This window comes from Euleptes europaea, chromosome 12, assembly GCF_029931775.1.
Source record: "Euleptes europaea isolate rEulEur1 chromosome 12, rEulEur1.hap1, whole genome shotgun sequence".
Lineage (NCBI taxonomy): Eukaryota > Metazoa > Chordata > Lepidosauria > Squamata > Sphaerodactylidae > Euleptes > Euleptes europaea.
In genome coordinates this window covers 43425529-43445678 of record NC_079323.1, presented here as the reverse complement: position 1 = coordinate 43445678, position 20150 = coordinate 43425529, and positions in this window count along the sequence as shown.

Genomic DNA, 20150 nt, shown 5'->3' with positions numbered 1-20150 from the left:
TTATTTTTTAAAAAGATGTTGTTTTTAAATAGTCACAAATTACAGAGCTTTGGAAAAAAAATGTTAGATGAGGCACATTCAACAGGGCTGCATCCAGATGCCATACAGGTAAACCCATCCCCGGCAACATGGGTGGGCCTGGGTGGGCACCAGCTGACCGATGAGAGCTGCAAGGGGACTGCTCTCTATAGCCTGGTGTCTTTCTGGGAGAACTCCACTAGGGGACTGGAAATCCACGACATGAACCCTGACCGCCTGTTCTTTCCTGCACATGTAACCTCCCTTCCCTTGCCAGATCCAAAGGAATCAATCACAAGCCAGCCTTTTCCTTTGGAGCCCAGGGCCTGGGGTGGCTTGTTGTTTCAAGAGGATTTCTAACATGATTGTGTCAGCATGGGGCAGGGTCTCGTCATTGAGCAGAGCAGATCATGCATGAGGGCACGTTCTGTCAGTCTGTCAGGACACAACCCCAGGCGGCAGGAACGAGCAGCTCCCCCCACCCCAGGAACAACTTTATCCATCTCTTGATCTGCTTTGTCAGAAACCACATTTCCTGCTAACATGCTGCACAAAGTGGACATTCAGGCTACTCAGGACACACGTGATGGCTATGGGCACAGGAGCTCTTTCTGGGATCTGTAAAGAAAATCTGAGCTCCTTTACTTAAACATCCTAGGAGATACTGTTTTTTAAAAGCCTTGCGTTTCTATTTGATTTTAACCAAATATCTTTTGTCTTACAGCCTTAAATTCTACTGCGCAATTGTTGAGAGGTTCACCGCACACTTTTGGAAGCACTGAGGGTAACTGGGAGGATTAGGGTTGCCAACCTCCAGGTACTAGCTGGAGATCTCCTGCTATTACAACTGATCTCCAGCCAATTGAGATCAGTTCCCCTGGATAAAACAGCTGCTTTGGCAATTGGACTCTATGTAGGGTTGCCAGGTGCCCGCTAGTGGCGGGCAAACCCCCGGCAATTTGCCCCTCTGCCCACTGACCACCTGAGGGTTGGCGGGCAAACGAGCATACATGCATGCATACTGCGTGAGTCATTTCCGGTTTAGAACCAGACGTTCCGCCTCGCGAGAGGCCTTATACCTCTTAGTTTGAGTGGTAAAGGGAGGAGTGGGGAATCAAACCAAGTTCTCCAGATCGGAGTCCACTGCTCTGAGAGGCAGGGGTCTGCCCACTGAGTGCATTGACCCACAACTTGGATGTCAGCAAGCATCCATGCTGCTTTAGTCAGTCAAATGCTTCCACACATCCACACGTCTTGTTGGCGCAGGAAAATTCAGTTGTGAATTATGACAGCGCATCAACAGTGCAATACCCAATAGCATGTGGATGCAGCCTCTGCATGCACCACTGACATCCTAAATTAAACGTGGAGTTTTCACCACACATACAGAGTTTGTGCAGTGGATTTCCCCTCCCCCTGCGCACCTTGCCGCACTGAGTGGATGCTCACTGTTGGGAGAGACAGAGCCAGCATGCTGGGTGGATGGAGAAAATACAGCATGCTCCCCTCTGCAGCATCCCACCCCACTCCACTCCACTCAAGGCTGACCTATTTCCAAACCAGTGGTACAGACTCTCGTCTTGTATTCAAATAACAATAAAACTGCTTAACTGCGAGACAATTTGCCTAACTCAATCTGGCTCTGTCACTTGTTCATAAAAAAGCTGGCAACCTTAAGCCTTGAGCCCTCACCGCGGGCATGAACAAATAAACTCCCATTCAGGCAGCGCTGGCTCTTATCTAGCTATTTCTTCTTTGTCCTCGGCACTTTTGTAACTGAGTTTATATAACTATCCATTTTATACGCCAAAAGAAGAACTTTGTAAGGTCTTCAACTTTTAAAATTCCTAAAAAAGCTAGTTAAGCCAATAAAAGATGTTTGTATATACTTTATAACAATCTTTCTATTAATTCTGGCTAAGGATAGAAGGGGTTTTTTGGGTGTGTTTTTTAGCAAATTGTATAATGTAACTCTTTATTGTAATTCTCAAGGGGGTTTAATGGTGAAGGTGACAATGATAAAGCCTCTGGCAGTGATTGGCTCATTTGCTCAAATGTCACAGACGGCATTGCAATAAAACAGGTTACCATTGATTGAGTAGCTCTGCTCCTAGTAGACTAAGCAGTGGGTGGGTGGGGGAGAGAATTGGTTTGAAAGAGCAGTGGGTCAGTGAAGGCAGGGTGGAGGGCTGGACCACAAAAATGAGGGGCAGAGAAAAATGCTAGCGGGCCAAGGATGAGAGGCAAAGGAAAGAGAACGTTCAGGTAACAGAGATGAGGAATTCTGTTCTAGTGTTTCCCTGTTATATTTCCATGGGGTTTTTTTCTAGACCTGATTTGTGGTAATTTTTAAAAATTATATAATGCAATTACATGGTCCTTCATATCACTGGTGAGTCTGATCAGGAATTCTGTCCCTTTATTTTCCTCCTGTTGTTTTTCTTCCAACTTAAGTTGCCATTCTCTTCCATGAAGCCCCTCCTCACGCATTCATCCATCAATTGTTAACGTCCACTTCTTGGATGGGGGGGGGGGTGGTACAGCAATGAAATACTGTTTCTCACTTTGCAGCCCAAGCCACTCTAATCATTCTGTTATTGTTGTTGTTATTAATATAGTGCTGTTATGAAATCATGATAATAAAATTGATTTTTTTTAAAATGAGCCACAGATCTGATTGCAAAGTGGGGTGTACTTAAGTCCACCCCAAAGGCAACAACATTTAACCAATGAATCAGGGCTAAAAATCAAAACTGCTGGGGGTAGCAGAGCCTTACTTCTGAGTAATTCTGTGGTCGAATCTTGACCATGCAGACAGGCATTGATGGATTTTAATGGGGAATACAATGTTATATCAAGTCCCATGCAGTACCCTGGTTACCATTCTATTGCAGCTGATTAAGGAAAAGGAATGGATGAACAGCACAAAAACATCCTCAATGTCTGGTTGTAGGCTTTCAGTGTATGTTAGTCCCACAAGAGGGTGCTATATTCTCACATTAATATTGTTTATTTGGGATTGCAGTAGGAATTTCAGGATGTTGCCTGATTAATTTATTCACCTCCACTACCTTTCAATTATTATTCTTATTTCCTACACTATGAACTGAATTTGGTTTCTGAGAAGTCCAATAACCCTTTGAGTCAGACGCTATTGGTTGGATCCAACCCACTTTTCTACTTGAGCAAGTAGAAGTGCCAATCTTACCCAATTCTGTTCCTCACTGCTGCTTAGTTCCATTTGGCATGTGCTCCACCTGGTCCCCCGATCTAAGCATAGACTTTCCAGGGGACAGAAGGGACCCTCCCTCCCTCCTGCACCAACATAAAAGTTGGTAGGATCCAACCCTTTCCCACCAGAGCTTTCATAATATAATTTGATTTTACATTTTAGTTCCTTACTGGACCCAAATGTTCACAGCATATTTGTATACAGACATTTTACCTTCTCAGAATTGTGTGCTCAGAGGTCTATAATTTTCATCTTTTTAATGTTAAAAAGTGGAGTTACTAGCAGACAAGATTAACACCATGTCTCCATGCATGTGTGAATGGGTGCAATGGTGCAAATTCACCATTTTTAAGGGCCCAAATAATAAAGGACAAGGAACGGGTCATTGGCCAAAAAGAGGCACAACGTGAGGTTCTGTCTGTATGAACTACACATTACACTGCACCTTTTAAATAAAATTCATAAGTTTAATGATGTAAGTACTAAACACCTTGGCTTGGATCAAAGCAGCCATCAGCAGAAGATGTGTGGACTTTCCCCCACATCTTTCTCTTCCTGTTGGACTTTCAGAAATCACAGGATCCAAACTGACAAAAAGGCACATGGGTCAGGAGGAGGCTAGAGTGAAATCAGGGAAGGGGGCAAAATCACTCTCTTCCTCCCACAAGCACAACTCTTTGACAGAAGAAAAGAGAGGAGCAGTTTCATTCTTCTTCACTGCAGACTCCATTTTTGTGTGTTGTGTGTATAGGTCTCACAACCCCAAGACTCCTATTTCTGGGTGGGGGAGGAAACTAGTGGGGAGACCGGGAGTTGCAGGGAAAATCCACATCCACTAACTGGCGGCGGGTACCTTTACCATAATGCTGAACTTAAATTCTACTCAGCAGGCTTTAATAGGTTTTTTTATTATTATTATTGCTGGCATTCTTAGCACTGAATTGTAATAGGTTAGTTCATCCATCAAATTTCTGAAATATCTAAGCAAGTGGATGTGGCTGTCGGAGACCATAGAAGGACAGGAAAAAATAGCAACTTTGCCACAGGAAGTAATAGCTCTTTCATGCTCTTTCATTATCTTTGGATGAGAGTTCAAAAGATAGCGCCTGTACATAATGTAAGGCAGGGATAGTAACCTTTTATAATGAAACATTGAAAGTAATGAAAGTACATTGCAATTCACAACAAGACTCCATCAAGGACCATTTGCATAACTGAAAATATATAACTTAGCATGAATGATAATTTACATGTTGAGTAATAATCCATAAAATTGCTACAGCCCAAACGATGGCTGTTGTGAATTCTTTATTTGGAAGTGGCACACATGAAGTCTGACAATAAGTCATAAATATACATAGGGGCACCCTGCATGATTGTTTTAGTACATGAGCATAAATCTGTGCAGGTTCATACTTTGGATTTTAATAACAATAACAAATTATGCGCCGGCTGGATTTTAGAATTATGATCTATAGTTTTAATTGTAATTATTTTTGTATTAATTGTATTTGAATGATGTTTTAATGATGTGAGCCGCTCTGAGCCTGGCCTTTGCCAGGATAGAGCAGGAGATAAATTCAAAAATAAATAAATAAAAACAATAACAATAATAATACATTTTATTTCTATCCGCCCTCCCCCAGCAAGCTGGGGTCAGGGTGGCTAACATCATGTAGACATACATAGTATAATACAAAGTCTAAAATACCAGTCTAAAATCACAACTAGACGATTTTATTTATTTACCATATTTATACTCCACTTTTCTCACTGAGACTAAAAGCAGATTACACAGTGTAAATTGATGCAATCACTATGATGAGACCTCTAATAAGCAGTGTCTTGGGACAGAGATTACAAAACTCTGAAACAAGCACAGAATATTAGACACAGAATTTGAGAATGCAGATACAGTGCAGAAAAATGATATTGCATCAGCAGAAAATAATGCAGTAAGTAAGATAAAACATACAGCAAAAAGATAATACATCCCATGCTCAGTGGTATAGTTCCCTTTATAAAAAGCTTTCCTGAACCATTCTGTTACACTATACTCTTATTGGCTTTATAGAAATGCCCTCCTAAACAATTCTGTTTTACATAGTTTGCAGAATGAGATAAGAATGGGATTACTGGCTACAGTCTACCCCTGTCTTTTCTGTTACCCAGACATGTCTAAGAAGCCCTAAAAATGTTTGCCTGCCATTCCCTTAACCTACTGGTTAGTCTAGCATCCAGCCTACCCCTCCAATACAAACTTAAAGATTTCATAGTCTTTTTAAAGGTTCAATACTGAGCCACCTTTGGCTTTATGATCATAGGTTGCAGACCCTTAGGGTTGCCAACCTCCAGGTAATAGCAGAAGATCTCCTGCTATTACAACTGATCTCCATCCGATAGAGATCAGTTCACCTGAAGAAAATGGCCACTATGGAAATTGGTCGCTATGGTATTGAAGTCCCTCCCCTCCCCAAACTTCACCCTCCTCGGGCTCCACCCCAAAAACCTCTTGCCAGTGGTGAAGAGGGACCTGGCAACCCTACAGATCCCTAGTCTATGGGCCTGATCCAGTCTAAGTGTGGAGGACTCCCACAGGCTCAGAGGAATCTCACAATGCTCTATGGTCCTTGGACCTCCTCCAACGTGTGACAACAGCAAAAGGATACTTCTGTGTTTAACTAGGAACTGTTTATTTACAAAATGATTTGGAAGATCTAGAGGGAAACCTTGACTGCAAACAAATTATCTGTATCCATCCTGTCCTTTTTGAGCCCTACTCCTCCTGCGTTCAAAACATCAAACTGACTACAGCTGAAAGCAGTCTGACTCTTGCTGGCTGCCATCAAACACTGTGCTGGAAAATGCACTATGACACAAGAACAGATACTGTCCAGGAGGTGCCTGTGACATTTACAGATGGATCTATGTACAACAATGGAGAAGCAGGAAAAACAACGTTTCCCCAGTGTGAAGACATTATAGTTTGAATGCTGGGAAAATGTTATTTCACTAGAATAAGCATGTTATCTAGGAGAAAGACATTTGGATTCTCCTCAACGAATGAATAATAATTGCACATTTATTGTGTGATAAAACAATTGGCTCAAAGGGCCCGAAAGGTTGATTCATGTAAAAGTTATTGCCATGTCACACGTTGGAGGAGGTCCAAGGTCCATAGAGCATTGTGAGATTCCTCTGAGCCTGTCAGAGTCCCATAGACTAGGAGTCTGTAGGGTTGTCAGATCCCTCTTTGCCACCAGTGAGAGGTTTTAGGGGCAGAGCCTGAGGTGTGTGGGGTTTGGGGAGGGGAGGGACTTCAATGCCATAGAGTCCAATTGCCAAAGCGGCCATTTTCTCCAGGTGAACTGATCTCTATCGGCTGGAGATCAGTTGTAATAGCAGGAGATCTCCAGCTAGTACCTGGAGGTGGCAACCCTATTTGCCATTGCTTTCCTCTGCATAGCAACCCTGGTATTCCTTGGTAGTCTCCCACCCAAATACTAACCAGGACTGACCTTGCTTAGCTTCCGAGATCTGAAGAGACTGGGCTAGCCTGAGCCATCCATGTAAGAAAAAGAATACAAAAAAGGCCCATGCTGGCCAACTAAGCACACTTTGATGCCACCTAGCCACAGGAATTCCCACAGGAATGGGCTACAGTCTTCTTTTTCTTCCTCAGGTTCTGGAGCTTGTAAAGTAGTCTTGAATATAGAGACATGAACCCAATAAACCATCAGGATTTAGATGTGAGTGCCCAGCTTGGCAAGAAAGGAAGGCTTGTGGTAGGTACCTGTCTTTGGAACGATGACCTTTCCCAGTCATTATGTTTTGGGTGCTGCTACCATACCAGGAGAGTATCCTACATGCCATCCTCCTGATACACGTGACTACCTTTTTGTGTGAAGCGAGCAACACATGTATCTTCAAGCTTTGGTACACGCAAATATACACCCATAGACCTGAGTTTCCAATTGTCCATATGAACTATGGTTGCCAACCTCTAGGTACTAGCTGGAGATCTCCTGCTATTACAATTGATCTCCAGCCGATAGAGATCAGTTCACCTGGAGAAAATGGCTACTTTGGCAATTGGATTCTATGGCATTAAAGTCCCTCCCCTCCCCAAACCATGCCTTCCTCAGGCTTAACCCCAAAAACCTCCCACCGGTGGTGAAAGGGGACCTGGCATCCCTAATATGAATGCTGGAAAATATGCTTGTTGCCCTAGTCAAACAAAATGGTGACCACCACACACATTGAGAAAATCACACTTGGTGCACTCTCCAGGTACACAAGGTAGGAATGCTGAAAATAAAGACTGAATAGGGCTTGTGTGACTGTTCCTGAGTTTGACAGACGGAGACCCCCAACCATATTATGAACCTAGGGCTGAACCTGATTCCACTTTTTCACCATAACGTTTGTTCCCAGAAACTGGCTGACTCCCTCCAGGGAGGACATCCGTAGGGGCAGTTCCTGTTTCCCTGCCCTTCCAGCCACTTGCCTTCCTGAGCCTGATATGATTGTTTCTCTGGCACAATGCAAATATGCCAGCAAGGAACGGAAGCCTCTCATGCTCTAGCAATTTATTAAAAAGAAAGGGCTCTTGGACTTGGAAGCACTTGAGCCTGTGTGTCGTTTTCTTTTCCTGACATGGGTTCCCGGTCATGCAAAGGCAATTAATCTCTTGGAACTGGCCAGACATTTTTTTTTTAATTATGGAGACGTTTTCGTGGGAATGTTGTCAGCTGGAGGCTGCAAGGGCACAAGCAGAACTGCCCTGGACTGCTGCAGTAGCAGTTCCATGTTGCCCATACTTGGAGATGCGGGCCCCAAAGACAACAATCCTGCTGGAGAAAGTACGGGGAGATGGTTTGAACTTCCATGAGTTGTACTCCAGAGTGGAGGCGGTTAACAGTGACGCAGAGCATTCATCGCAGTTAACAATAATTCTGGGAACAGAAAGTTGTAAACTGAAATTGCTGCAGAATCAAATAGTGGATCTGGATACCGTTTAGTTAAGAGGAGCCCTAGAAGGTCTGGGTATACTCAAGATGAAAAATCATAACCCCCTCCCACACACACGCACAAAATTAATCCAGATTCCATGACCTATAATAAATGATGCAAGTAGAAATATATGCCCTTAGTTTCTATAGCTGAGTCTGCTTTTTGCTAGTCATGGGGAGGGAGGAGCAATTGGCTATTAGCCTTCCAGTAAGTAGAAATCGTGCTCTGGCTGTCCCAGAAAACGTTTATCATGGAGTTTTCTGGAACTACCACAGCATCCCCTGATGCACTGATATTACATCTCAGTTTTCAGCCAGGTGTAAAGTCACGCATCTCCTGCCAGTCCAGGGAGCAAGGAAGGTGGACCTGGCTAGTAGAAGCCCTCTCACCACCAGTGGGTTAGTAGAATCCCTACGTGTTGCTTTGACAAGGCTAACAAGCTGAGGCTGAGGGGGAGAGGAAATCCCAGGACTGGACTGGCTTTCAGTTGCAGTCAAGATGTTTGCATGCATATGGCACCCTCACACCCACCTCAGATCAGAGTTTGTGCCCAAGAATCCTCCAAGTCCTTCATATATTGTTTGAGCTGGTGCTGGAAGCCTTGTTACATTAAAGAGTGTGTATGAGAATCTTTATTTTGTGCTCTTTGGAAGAAAAAAAAATATTCCCATCTTTTCAACAGCAGCAGCAAACAAATGAAGCTGGGTCCTTTGAATGTGGACTGTAAAACAGAAAATTAAGCCTGATAAGGCTAGCTGGCAAAAGTATAACTCCAGTTTTTTGTTTGTTTGTTTTTTGCCATCAAATTTCAAATTTTCAATTTTCAAATACCTTTATTGGCATAGTACAATCTGCAGTATATAAAAGGATAAAACTTAGAGTAAAATAAAATTAAAATAAATCATTCCTTAATGTGATTTTACTTCCGACTAGATTCCCATCAGTTGACTACTATCGTCAAATATTTTGCCATGTTTTTTGTTATCTCAGGATCCTTATCAGCTAATAGTTTGTAAAGTATTGTCGTATTATTCGATGAGAAGTTCAAAACTATACGTTTTATTAGGTTTCCTCTTGGGGAATCATAAAGATTTTTTTGCCATCAAGTCACAGCTGACTTATGGCGACCCTGCAGGGTTTTTAAGGCAAGAGACGCTAGGAGCTGATTTGCCATTGCCTGCCTCCGCATCACAGCTCTGGTATTCCTTGGAACTCTCCCATCCAAATACTAGCCAGGATCAGGGCTGAGAGTGTGTGACTGGCCCAAGGTCACCACCCAGCAAGCTTCCATGGTATGAGTGGGGATTTAAACCTGAGTTTCCCAGGTCCTAGTTTGACACCTTAACCACCACGCCATGCTTGCTCTCGTATAACAGCAGTATAGTATTAGCAACCTCAACAAAAAACCTTGTGGGGGTCATCTAGATACAACCACCCAAAATGCTTTTGTTCTGATAATCTAGATAACAACCAAGGAAATCAACATGAAAGGTTATTGTTTTACCAACAGGTTTATCGCCTAATAGCTCAGCATCAGAAGCTATGGGAACTTTTTGTACAGATGGGGCTTTCTGGATGGAGAGGAGGATCTATGTGGTTTGTTGGTGGATCATAGACCTTCATTGGTAGATGGCCTTCCTTGCAGAAGGCCTCAGGTTCAGTGCCTGTCATGTGTAGCAAAAGGCTGTCACATAGCAGGTGTTGGGAAAGGCCTTTTGCTGCTAGACAATAGGCAATACTAAGTCAGATAGACCAATAATCTGGCTGGGCATCAGTTTCATATGTTCATATGAAGAAAGACCACAACTGGAGTACTCCAGGTGGAAGAGAAGATGGATGCCCTACAGAATCTCTTCACCAGCATTTTTTATATATATAAAATTTTATTTGGTAATGAGGGTACAGAAAAAAAGATTGGGAAGGGAAAGTAGGAAGAATGGGGGATGGGGGAAAATAACATTTCAACACAGATCCATGCCCAATGCAACCAATCTGTATATTCACATCCTCAGCATAAATCCCATGTGATAGTATTCACCTTAGTTAATTCACCAGAATTTTAGAGGGATGCAAATGCTGAAAACTGGTAACTCCAAGCACTCACAAAGGATTTGGGGCACCACAGTTTAAGAAGGATGTAGACAAGCTGGGTATGTTTAGCCTGGAGAGCAGAAGACTGAGAGGTGATATGATAACCATCTTCAAGTACTTGAAGGGCTGTCATATAGAGGATGGAGCCAAGTTGTTTTCTCTTGCTCCAGAAGGTCAGACCAGAACCAATGACTTAAAATTAAATCAAAAGAGTTTCCATCTAGACATTAGGAAGAATTTTCTAACAGAGCGGTTCCTCAGTGGAACAGGCTTCCTTGGGAGGTGGTAAGTGCTCCTTCCCTGGAGGTTTTTAAGCAGAGGCTAGATGGCCATCTGTCAGCAATGCTGATTCTATGACCTTAGGCTGAACATGAGAGGGAGGGCATCTTGGGCATCTTCTGGGCAAGGAGTAGGGGATCACTGGGGGTGTGGGGGGAGGTAGTTGTGAATTCCCTGCATTGTGCAGGGGGTTGGACTAGATGACCCTGGTGGTACCTTCCAACTCTACGATTCTATGATTCTCCAGTACCGACGTCTCCCACAAATTCAAGCCCCAATAAGACAAGATGACACTATTAGCTTGTGTCACTTCTTTTTAAGGAATACTAGGTGGACAGCAGTGTATTAGCTTCATAGAAAGTCTCTGGTGCCCTTTTGCATGCCTTTCTATTGCACTGGTATCAAGTCCTGGATAAGGCTTATCCTCACATCCTCAGGAGGGTGTTGAATACTTTGTCCATGCCATCAGAAGAGGCAGGAGTGCAACAGTGCAAGCGCCACTATGTGGAAAGTCTCTGGGAATAACTAATCCCCAAAGATCAACACGTTGCAGTTCAGTTGTTATCACAAAAACCCTCATTCCAAAATTCTCAAAGGACCAGGCCCTTCTCAGGTGGTGGGCTAAAGAGAAGAGAAGAGGACTCTATAAATAACTCTCACCTCTTCCAGCACTCCAGCCAACATTACTTCACAGGAAAACCCTCTATGATTTTGAGCTCTTAGCCTTTGCAGTCCTGGAGGCTGGGGGCTGGGGTGATTTCTCATTACTAAAGTGTATATAAATTAAAACACAGAGATATCAAGTAATCCCAACTTTTGGCTTAACTCCCACTTTTCGAGGCCTGTCCAGGGATAAGGCCAGCCCAAGAAGTGTTCTGTCCCACCCTCCTCAAACTCTCCCCCGCCTAGGGTTGCCAACCGCCAGGCACTAGCTGGAGATCTCCTGCTATTACAACTGATCTCCGGCCGATAGAGATCAGTTCACCTGGAGAAAATGGCCGCTTTGGCAATTGGACTCTATGGCATGGAAGTCCCTCCCGTCCCCAAACCCCGCCCTCCTCAGGCTCTGCCCTAGGCATCCAGGAAGGGTGAGCTCTATGATGGTAACTACTAGAGCCCACATTTATGTGCTCTTGATACTTTTCTAAAGAAAACATATGTTACACAAGTGGCATTGTAGTCACCAAAAATTCTGGCCTGGTCACAAAACTGTGGTCACAACTTTTGACTTGTAGAGTTAAGCAGGCTACTAATATGTTCTTTATACAAGGTGCCACCCTAAGCAATAGCATTGCCAACTCTGGCTTGGGAAAGTCTTGGCCATTTGGGGACAAAGCCTGGGGAGGGCAGAGTTTAGGGAGGGAACTTGGTGGGGATGTGACGTCACCCTAGCACTTCCATTTTTCCTAAATTCTATGGAACACCATGCATGCCACCCTCTGAGGTTGCCACTGAACAGTCCTAACCGGGTATACTTAGAATCCTACTCAGGTCAATTCAGTAGAACTGAAGAAAGTGTTCTTAGGATAGCACTGTTGTTAATTTAGGAAAGGGCGAATTTTTCTTCCTAGTCTATTGAGGCCAATAGCTTGAGCCCTTACCGGAATTAATATGAACATCCATTTTGCAACAAAGGCAACCAACAGCTACAGGTAAGATATGCTGGCAAAAGAGAAAGGGGTGGGAGATGGCTGTTCCACTTCAGAGTCTGCCCCATTTTAATACCTGGAGAGAAGAATGATAAGCACCTCAGGGATGCCCAAAAAACAAATGCCTTTGTGTTACCATCAAGAACCATGAAGCAGGAAGCCGGAGAGTTAACAAGGTTCTGGCAGAAGGCATCACAGCAGAGATCTGTAAGGACCTGTTGAGTCCCTGACGGCCACACTGTGTGAACACAGCAGGCCTGGCCATGTGCTGGCTCGTGATGATAACATTGTGTACTGAGATTGGCACGCAGTCTTTGGGAAGCTTTTCACAGAGGCCCGGTGCTTACAGGCCACAGCTCAGTTGCACTATCAGCCTGGAGGGCTCAAGTGCCCTGGGTCCCCAATGACTTCTCATAGCAATTTTTGCGCCACACCCAAAGTGCTGATTGCCTCAGGCTTCGCTTTCTCCCTCCCACCAGGCTGCTTTAAGCCAGGTCTCCCTTCAAGAGCACAAAAAGCCGCCAGAGAGCAGAAAGGCTTCTGTGAACGTGTTGATAAAGATCGCCCACACTCTTGATTTCGGAGGCTTTCTGCCAACGTGTGAAATTTGCCCACTAAGGCACTCTTAGCTCCTTCCCATATCTTTCTAACCCCTTACAGTATTGAGTTGTGAGAATGGCAACTCTTCCACTGAAGTATGAAATACGAGTAAGCCAAAGAAACTACAGAAACACACCTATCTACGCTCATCTGGATTCAATTCAATCCAAAAATGTAATCTAATGCAGAGTTACTCCAGTCTGAGTTCACTCATATTGCCAACCTAAAGGACAGTTTGGTTCACAAATGCCTGAAGGATGGGAGCGATCCATTTGCAGGTCCATAGACCCCCTGTCCCAAACTTCACCGAACTTTGGTGTCCATCTAAGCAGAGTCCCTTGCAGCTATGCTGAAAATTTGCTGGCTTTGAAATATGTTTTCTGACAGGAGATGTTTTCCTGTTCACTAGGACTCTTATTATCTACACACTGTGTCACACATAAACACATACACATGAACACCTGAAGATGCCTTATACTGAATCATTCAGACCTTTGGTCCATCAAAGTCAGTATTGCCAACTCAGACCGGCAGTGGCTCTCCGGGGTCTCAGGCTGAGGTCCTTCACATCACCTACTTGCCTAGTCCTTTTAACCGGAGATGCCAGGGATTGAACCTGGGACCTTCTGCATGCTGAGCAGATGCTTTACCATTGAGCTACAGCCCCTCCCCAAATTGTATTTGTGTAAACATTGGAAATGGTTAATATGACAAATATCATAAAGAAGTCAGATGTCTCCAGTTTTCTCTCACCCAAAGGAAATTAACCATGTACCCTTCCCCTGGCTGGCAGTTCTCCTCATTCAGGGAAGCACATAACACTTGTATACTTGTGTGATTTTAAATATGGCTTTATCTTTTAGGGAACGACTTTGAGTTTAGTTTATTCAATTAATATAAAGTTGTATTCAAACATATCTGGTTGAATACTGGCCTGTAATCAAGTTTTTTTATGTTCGATTTCTTGCCCCTTTATCCCCCTGTTACTTCCCTTTTCTTCATGGCTTCCATCTCATTCTGGTGGCTTCCCATCAATCTCTCCAACCATTGTTCCTTTTAAAGCCTCCTTCTGTTCCATTTCCATCTTCTTGGCCCGCCCTGCCCCAATAAGCACCATTCCCTTGAATCTAGGCAGACAAGGCAACATTCCTGCCATTTCTGTTAGATATTCGGTGCTCAGTAAAGTGATGAGACCTTTGCCCTACAATTTGCCCTGCAATGACAAAAGAATCTGAAATGCTTTTGGTCTTCCTTTTTATGGCCAGACAGCTGAAGAGATCAGGAAATCTGTCAACCCCCGCCGCCCCATTGCTCGCCCTTTGACAAATACCTTGAGCCAGCTTTACCTTCAGACCCCCAGCAAATGTGCTGTCATGTATCCCACTGGATGCAGGCAATTTGATATGCCACCTATATCTGGGAGAACGATTAACAACTGAGCATAGTTGGAGCCATCCCTTCTGAAGCCTGGTGCATTTTTGAAATGGCAGGCAGGGGACAGAGGCTTAATGAACACTCTGATTTGTTACTTGAAGATCCGTCAGAATCCTTGTGCTTTCTATATAAATCCGGCCATTTATTTCTATCCACACACCTCTCTTTCAAGTTAACAGTGCTTTGCAGACACATCACATCATATCGGACACATAGAGGGTGTTGGCTTTATGCTATATGTTTCTATAACGGTGGTTGTATTGTAGGTTTGTTATGGTTGGATATTTGCAGTAAGATTTTATGTATTTGGAATTAAAGTTTGTTCCTAAATTTAAATCTCACAATTTTTTTTCCATTATCTGTTACAAGAAAATATGTTGGTGTTGGTGTTGTTTTTTTAAATGTGGCATCCTTTGCAAAACTGTGATGTTTGAGATCAGGCATTCTAAACATCATCTGGCATTTGGAAAATGAGTAAAGGTTTTTCAGGATTGCCAAAGGCTGTGGTGTGTGTGCGTTAAGTGCCATCAAGTCACTTCCGACTTATGGCAACCCTATGAATTAATGGGGAGGGAAGGAGGCATGGTATAACCTGATCTCATCAGATCTCAGAAACTAAGCAGGGCCATCAATACTCAGAAGAGAGACCACCAAGGAAGACTCTCCAGAGGAAGGCAATGGCAAACTTCTCACTTGCCTTGCTTCTCACTTGCCTTGAAAGCCCCGTGCTGGGGTTGTCATACTTCAGCTGCTACTTGACGGTACTTCGCACGCGCGCACACACACACACACACACACACACACACACACATGAATTAATGAGCTTCAAAACAGCCTATAGTTAACACCCTTGCTCAGGTCTACAGTTATATTAACTGTGCCATTCTAAGCATGTTTACTCAGAATGTTTACTTAGGGGACTGGAGCAAGTGTCCTATGGGGAGCGGTTAGGACGCTTAGGGCTGTTTAGCTTGGAAAGAAGGCGGCTGAGGGGAGACATGATAGAGGTCTATAAAATTATGCATGGTTTGGAGAGAGTGGACAGGGAGAAGTTTTTCTCCCTCTCCCATAATACTTGAACACGGGGTCATCTGCTAAAGCTGGAGAGCAAGAGATTCAAAACAGATAAAAGTAAGTATTTTTTCACACAACGCATAGTTAAATTGTGGAACTCCCTGCCCCAGGATGTGGTGATGGCTGCCAGCTTGGAGGGCTTTAAGAGGGGAGTGGACATATTCATGGAGGAGAGGGGTATTCATGGCTGTTAGTTGGAATGGATATTAGTCATGCTGCATACCTATTCTCTCTAGTATCAGAGGAGCATGCCTATTATATTAGGTGCGGTGGGACACAGGCAAGATGGTGCTGCTGCAGTCGTCTTGTTTGGGGGCAAGATGGTGCTGCTGCAGTCGTCTTGTTAGAGGCACCTGGTTGGCCACTGTGTGAACAGACTGCTGGACTTGATGGGCCTTGGTCTGATCCAGCAGGGCCTTTCTTATGTTCTTATGTAGAATCCTACTGCAGCCATTCAGTGGGGCTTACTCCCAGGAAAGTGTTCTTAGGATTGTACTGTCAAGCTTTTTTGTTTTTTTATACATTTATAAGTGGAAACTGAACTGAATACAGCATGGCCCACTCTAACTTGGGGCGGGTGGTATTTGATAAAATGAGAATTTAATGCATAAGCAGTTATCTTGTTTGATAAATTAAACAATAAGTCATTTGATTATAAGGATTTTTGTTAGAGTTGTGTGGGCTTCACCCGCCACAACTTCTGTCTCCCATTACTATTCCCCCATCACAGCTCATCACCTCTGCTGCCAGACCGGCGCTGCTTCCTCCTACCCCATCACCGCAGCTGCTGCTCTCACTGTTGCTCTCACCGCAGCTTGCAGCTTCTGGGCTTGGCTTCCTCTTCCCACCCCATCTGCGCCACTGTCGCCTGGTCTGGCATGGCTCACCGCCACCATTGCAAGTCCTGCATTAGATCCTGGCCACTGTCACCACTCCTGAGGAGGTAGTAGGTAGTTGCATTGTCTGTGCCTGTACAGACAATGCATTTTTATTTGGGGGGAATTTAACCCCCCAATGTATTATTTTAAACATCTCAGATTTTTCTGCAAACCTGGGGGTGGGGGGGCAAGTTTACAGAAAAATCCATTTAGCATCAGTGTGGCCCTGATCTGCAGATTTAGGCATCTGCAGATGGGGGGCACGTGTCGCCATTAGGGAGGAGCAAAGCTTTGCTTGTACATCTTAGAAAGGGGTGACAAAGGCAAATGCTTTGATGGTGCTAGCTGGCAGGCAGGCAGAGCTGCACAGACGTGATTAGGATGATGAAGTCAGAGGTTAAGATTTTACTCCAGTCACCTGACAGGCAGTTTATCTGCTTTGCAGATGTGGGGGCACAGAGGCAAAAGCTTCCTCCAACAGTAATTACACACACACCAAACCAGGTGAGATACAAAATCCGTATTGAGGAAGGATCAGATCCTTCTACGTGATGGAAGATTACCAACTGAGAATATGAAATCTCTTGATATCTTTGAGTTTATTTGAAAGGATCTGGAGAATGGGAGAAATAGAGTCAATCTTACCCACATATTTACATGAAAGGTGGGAGGTGTCGTGGGTCTACTTCCAAACAAATCCTGCTCCATCTCATGCCTTACTCCAGTTCTTGAAGCATTTTTTCTCCTGACCAGTTGGTGTGTCAGACCCACCACGTGTAGAATATTGCCTTTTTATTTTGTACACCTGTAACCCAACAACTGAAAAGAGGGTCTGAAAAGTGCTTTAAATGGGACTTGTGAATTCAGCAGTCTATTCCAAGACTTGTGAATGTGGCCAGTGGTATGCGAGCACTTCAAAATGTTGAGAATTATTTAACAGTAAAAAGAAATTGTTGAGGGAAAGCATGGAATGCCCATTGCCAGAAGTTGATATGAAGAGGCTGGAAAGGCAAGGATGCATTCCGTCTAACAGCGTCATCCTAAACAGAGTTACACCCTTCTAAGCCCATTTGACTCCAAGTGTGTTTAACTCTTCTTGAGACTGCACTATAAGGTGAGCCCACTCTGTTCTCTTGTCAGGCTCAGGGTCTTCCATTCCACTTCTTACATTCTCAGCAGAAGTAGAAAAGGGCAAGAGTCCAGTAGCACCTTAAAGACTAACAAAAAATATTTTCTGGTAGGGTAGGAGCTTTCGTGAGCCACAGCTCACTTCTTCAGAAAGCTCCTACCCTACCAGAAAATATTTTGGTTAGTCTTTAAGGTGCTACTGGACTCTTGCCCTTTTCTACTACTGCAGACAGACTAACACGGCTACCCACTGTGAATTATTCTGGTCAGAAGATTCCACCAGGGATGGAATTTTATCAGAGCTCCAAAGAGGTGAGCCAGCCAGCGATAAGAACGTGCTAAAAATCAACAAGAAGGTGCTGTTGATGAGGAATGAAGCTGGTCGTTGCGTTTCTCTGCCTGTCACTTGTGTGCCGAGGTTCTGCTGCAGCCGAATGCAAGCAGCTGCCTCAGTACACAGTCCCAGCTTCATTTTGCTAGGCTGATGTTCCGCCATAAAGTTTGGAGAATATTCTCTGGGAAAAGATTACAGCAGAACTGAAATTTCATTTAGGTTGTGGTGTAGTGGCTGAGAGTGGCAAACTCTAACCTGGAGAGCCAGATTAGATTCCCCACTCCTCACATGCAGCCTGCTGGGTGACCTTGGGCTAGTCACAGTTCTCTCCAAACTCTCTCAGCTCCTCCCCCCTTTTATCTCACAAGTTGCCTGTTGTGGGGAGAGAAGGGAAGGTGATTGTAAGCCACTTTGAAGCTTCTTTTGGTAGAGAAAAGCAGGGTATAAAACCCAACTCTTCTCCTTCTAGTAAAGACTCATGAGTAGGATGTTTAGGCATATCTTTGCAAAAGTTTCTTATACGTTTTAAAGCAAAAATAAGAAATAGAACCAGGTAAGCCTGATACCTTGGGGGTATGGGGATTTTGCATAGCATTAAAGCATGCCGTGATGGTGAAGGCTGCGGAATTACCCTTTGAGCATGTCGTTACCTGAGTTGGTAAGATAGATGAGGATAGAAATCTTGTAAAATTTGCACTGCTGCTATGAAGCTGGGGGATGGGTGTGAATCAAGAACATCAAGTGAGTGCCCAGTAAAGATCTAAATACCTGCATTTGACTCCTGGTGGTTCCTTCCTTAGAGCAAATTCCATTATAATATTTCCATGTGTGGCAGTCTAAAAACACTTCTGTGGGAGAGCCTGTATTTTCTTCTCCACCTTGGATTACTGGAGGGTTTTTTGTTTGTTTTTAAATGAACCAATATTTCATTCTGTTTCCATGGTTGGACAGTGGACTGGTCTACACAGAACATTACATGAAACCCAGTAGTGACTCCAGGTGTTGTAACATCCAGCCCCATTTATCATATGACTGTTCCTTATTGCACGGCTTCCCCCCGCCTTTTTTTTTTGTGTGTGTGTGTGTGTGGCCACATAAACTTTCATCATAATAGAAAAGAGCCACATAGTAACCAGTGCTATGCAAGTTTAGAAAAGGTATGTGCATTTGGAACTTTACTAACCCTCTTCCAACCACATCCCATTCAGTAGTTGTTCCTAGTTTCCACAAAAGTATTTGCCTCAAAAGCCTTTCCGCTTCTGCCAATCATTCCGCCAATTTGCTATCGGTCCCACCCCCCACCCCAATTTTTGTACGTATGTGTCCTGTTTGTCTGAGTTATCCCATTCATACCTAGCAATTGCTTATGAAATAACAAGTCTCTGGAGCTCTGGGAGGGTGGGGGCATCCTGAGGGAATTTTTTAAAAAAACCTTTATACCACACAACGCTGATTAACATTCACAACGATCGACACACGTGGCAAATACACCAGACATTGCCTCGCGAACAGAAACATGGTATGACCTACCACTGAGATGTGTAAATTAGATTTCCAGGAAGCACTTCATCTGGGGGTGTGGTGGTTTGGAAGCTTCAGCTAATGCGGAATGTGGCTGTGCTACAGAAATTACATCTAATCTCACACTGACTGCCTTTAAAGCCCCAAATGATCAGAGACGAATCATTGGAGACAACTCACAGTATAGCAGAGGATAGGACTCGCAATAATGGGTTTAAATTGCAGGCGGAAAGGTATTGGCTGTATATTGGTGGGGGGGATTTACAGCAAGAGTTGTTCGACAGTGGAATCAGCTGCCTAGGGAGGTGGTGAGCTCCCCCTCACTGGCAGCCTTTAAGGAGAGGCTGGACAAACACTTGTCAGGGATGCTCTAGTGTAGGCTGGTCCTGCATTAAGGAGAAGGTTGGACTAGATGGCCTGTATGGCCCCTTCTAACTCTATGATTCTATGATTCTAAGCAACAGTCTTCTCAAGAATACCATAACAGATGTCAATAGGATCTGAACAGAGTTGCCAGCCTCCAGATGTGTCCTGGAGATCTTCCGGAATTACAGCTGGTTTCTAGCCTACAGAGATCTGTTCCCCTGGGGAAATGGCTGCTTTGGAGGGTGGATTCTATGGCATTATATCCCAGTGAGGTCCTTCCCTTCCCAAACTCCACCTTCACAAGCTCCACTCTGAAATCTTCAGGAATTTCCCAACCCAAAGTTGGTAACCCTATATCCAAATGTCTAATTTCTTAATTATAAGGGAACATCCCCTTTAATATATGATTAATTTTGATGTGGGGAAATCCTCACAAGGAGACTTTTTAGGCAAGTTACCTGAATTTAAAATGAATTGGATAGGGAGGAGGCCTGGGGTGACTGGCCCCGGAGGTAGATATTTGGCAGCTGTCC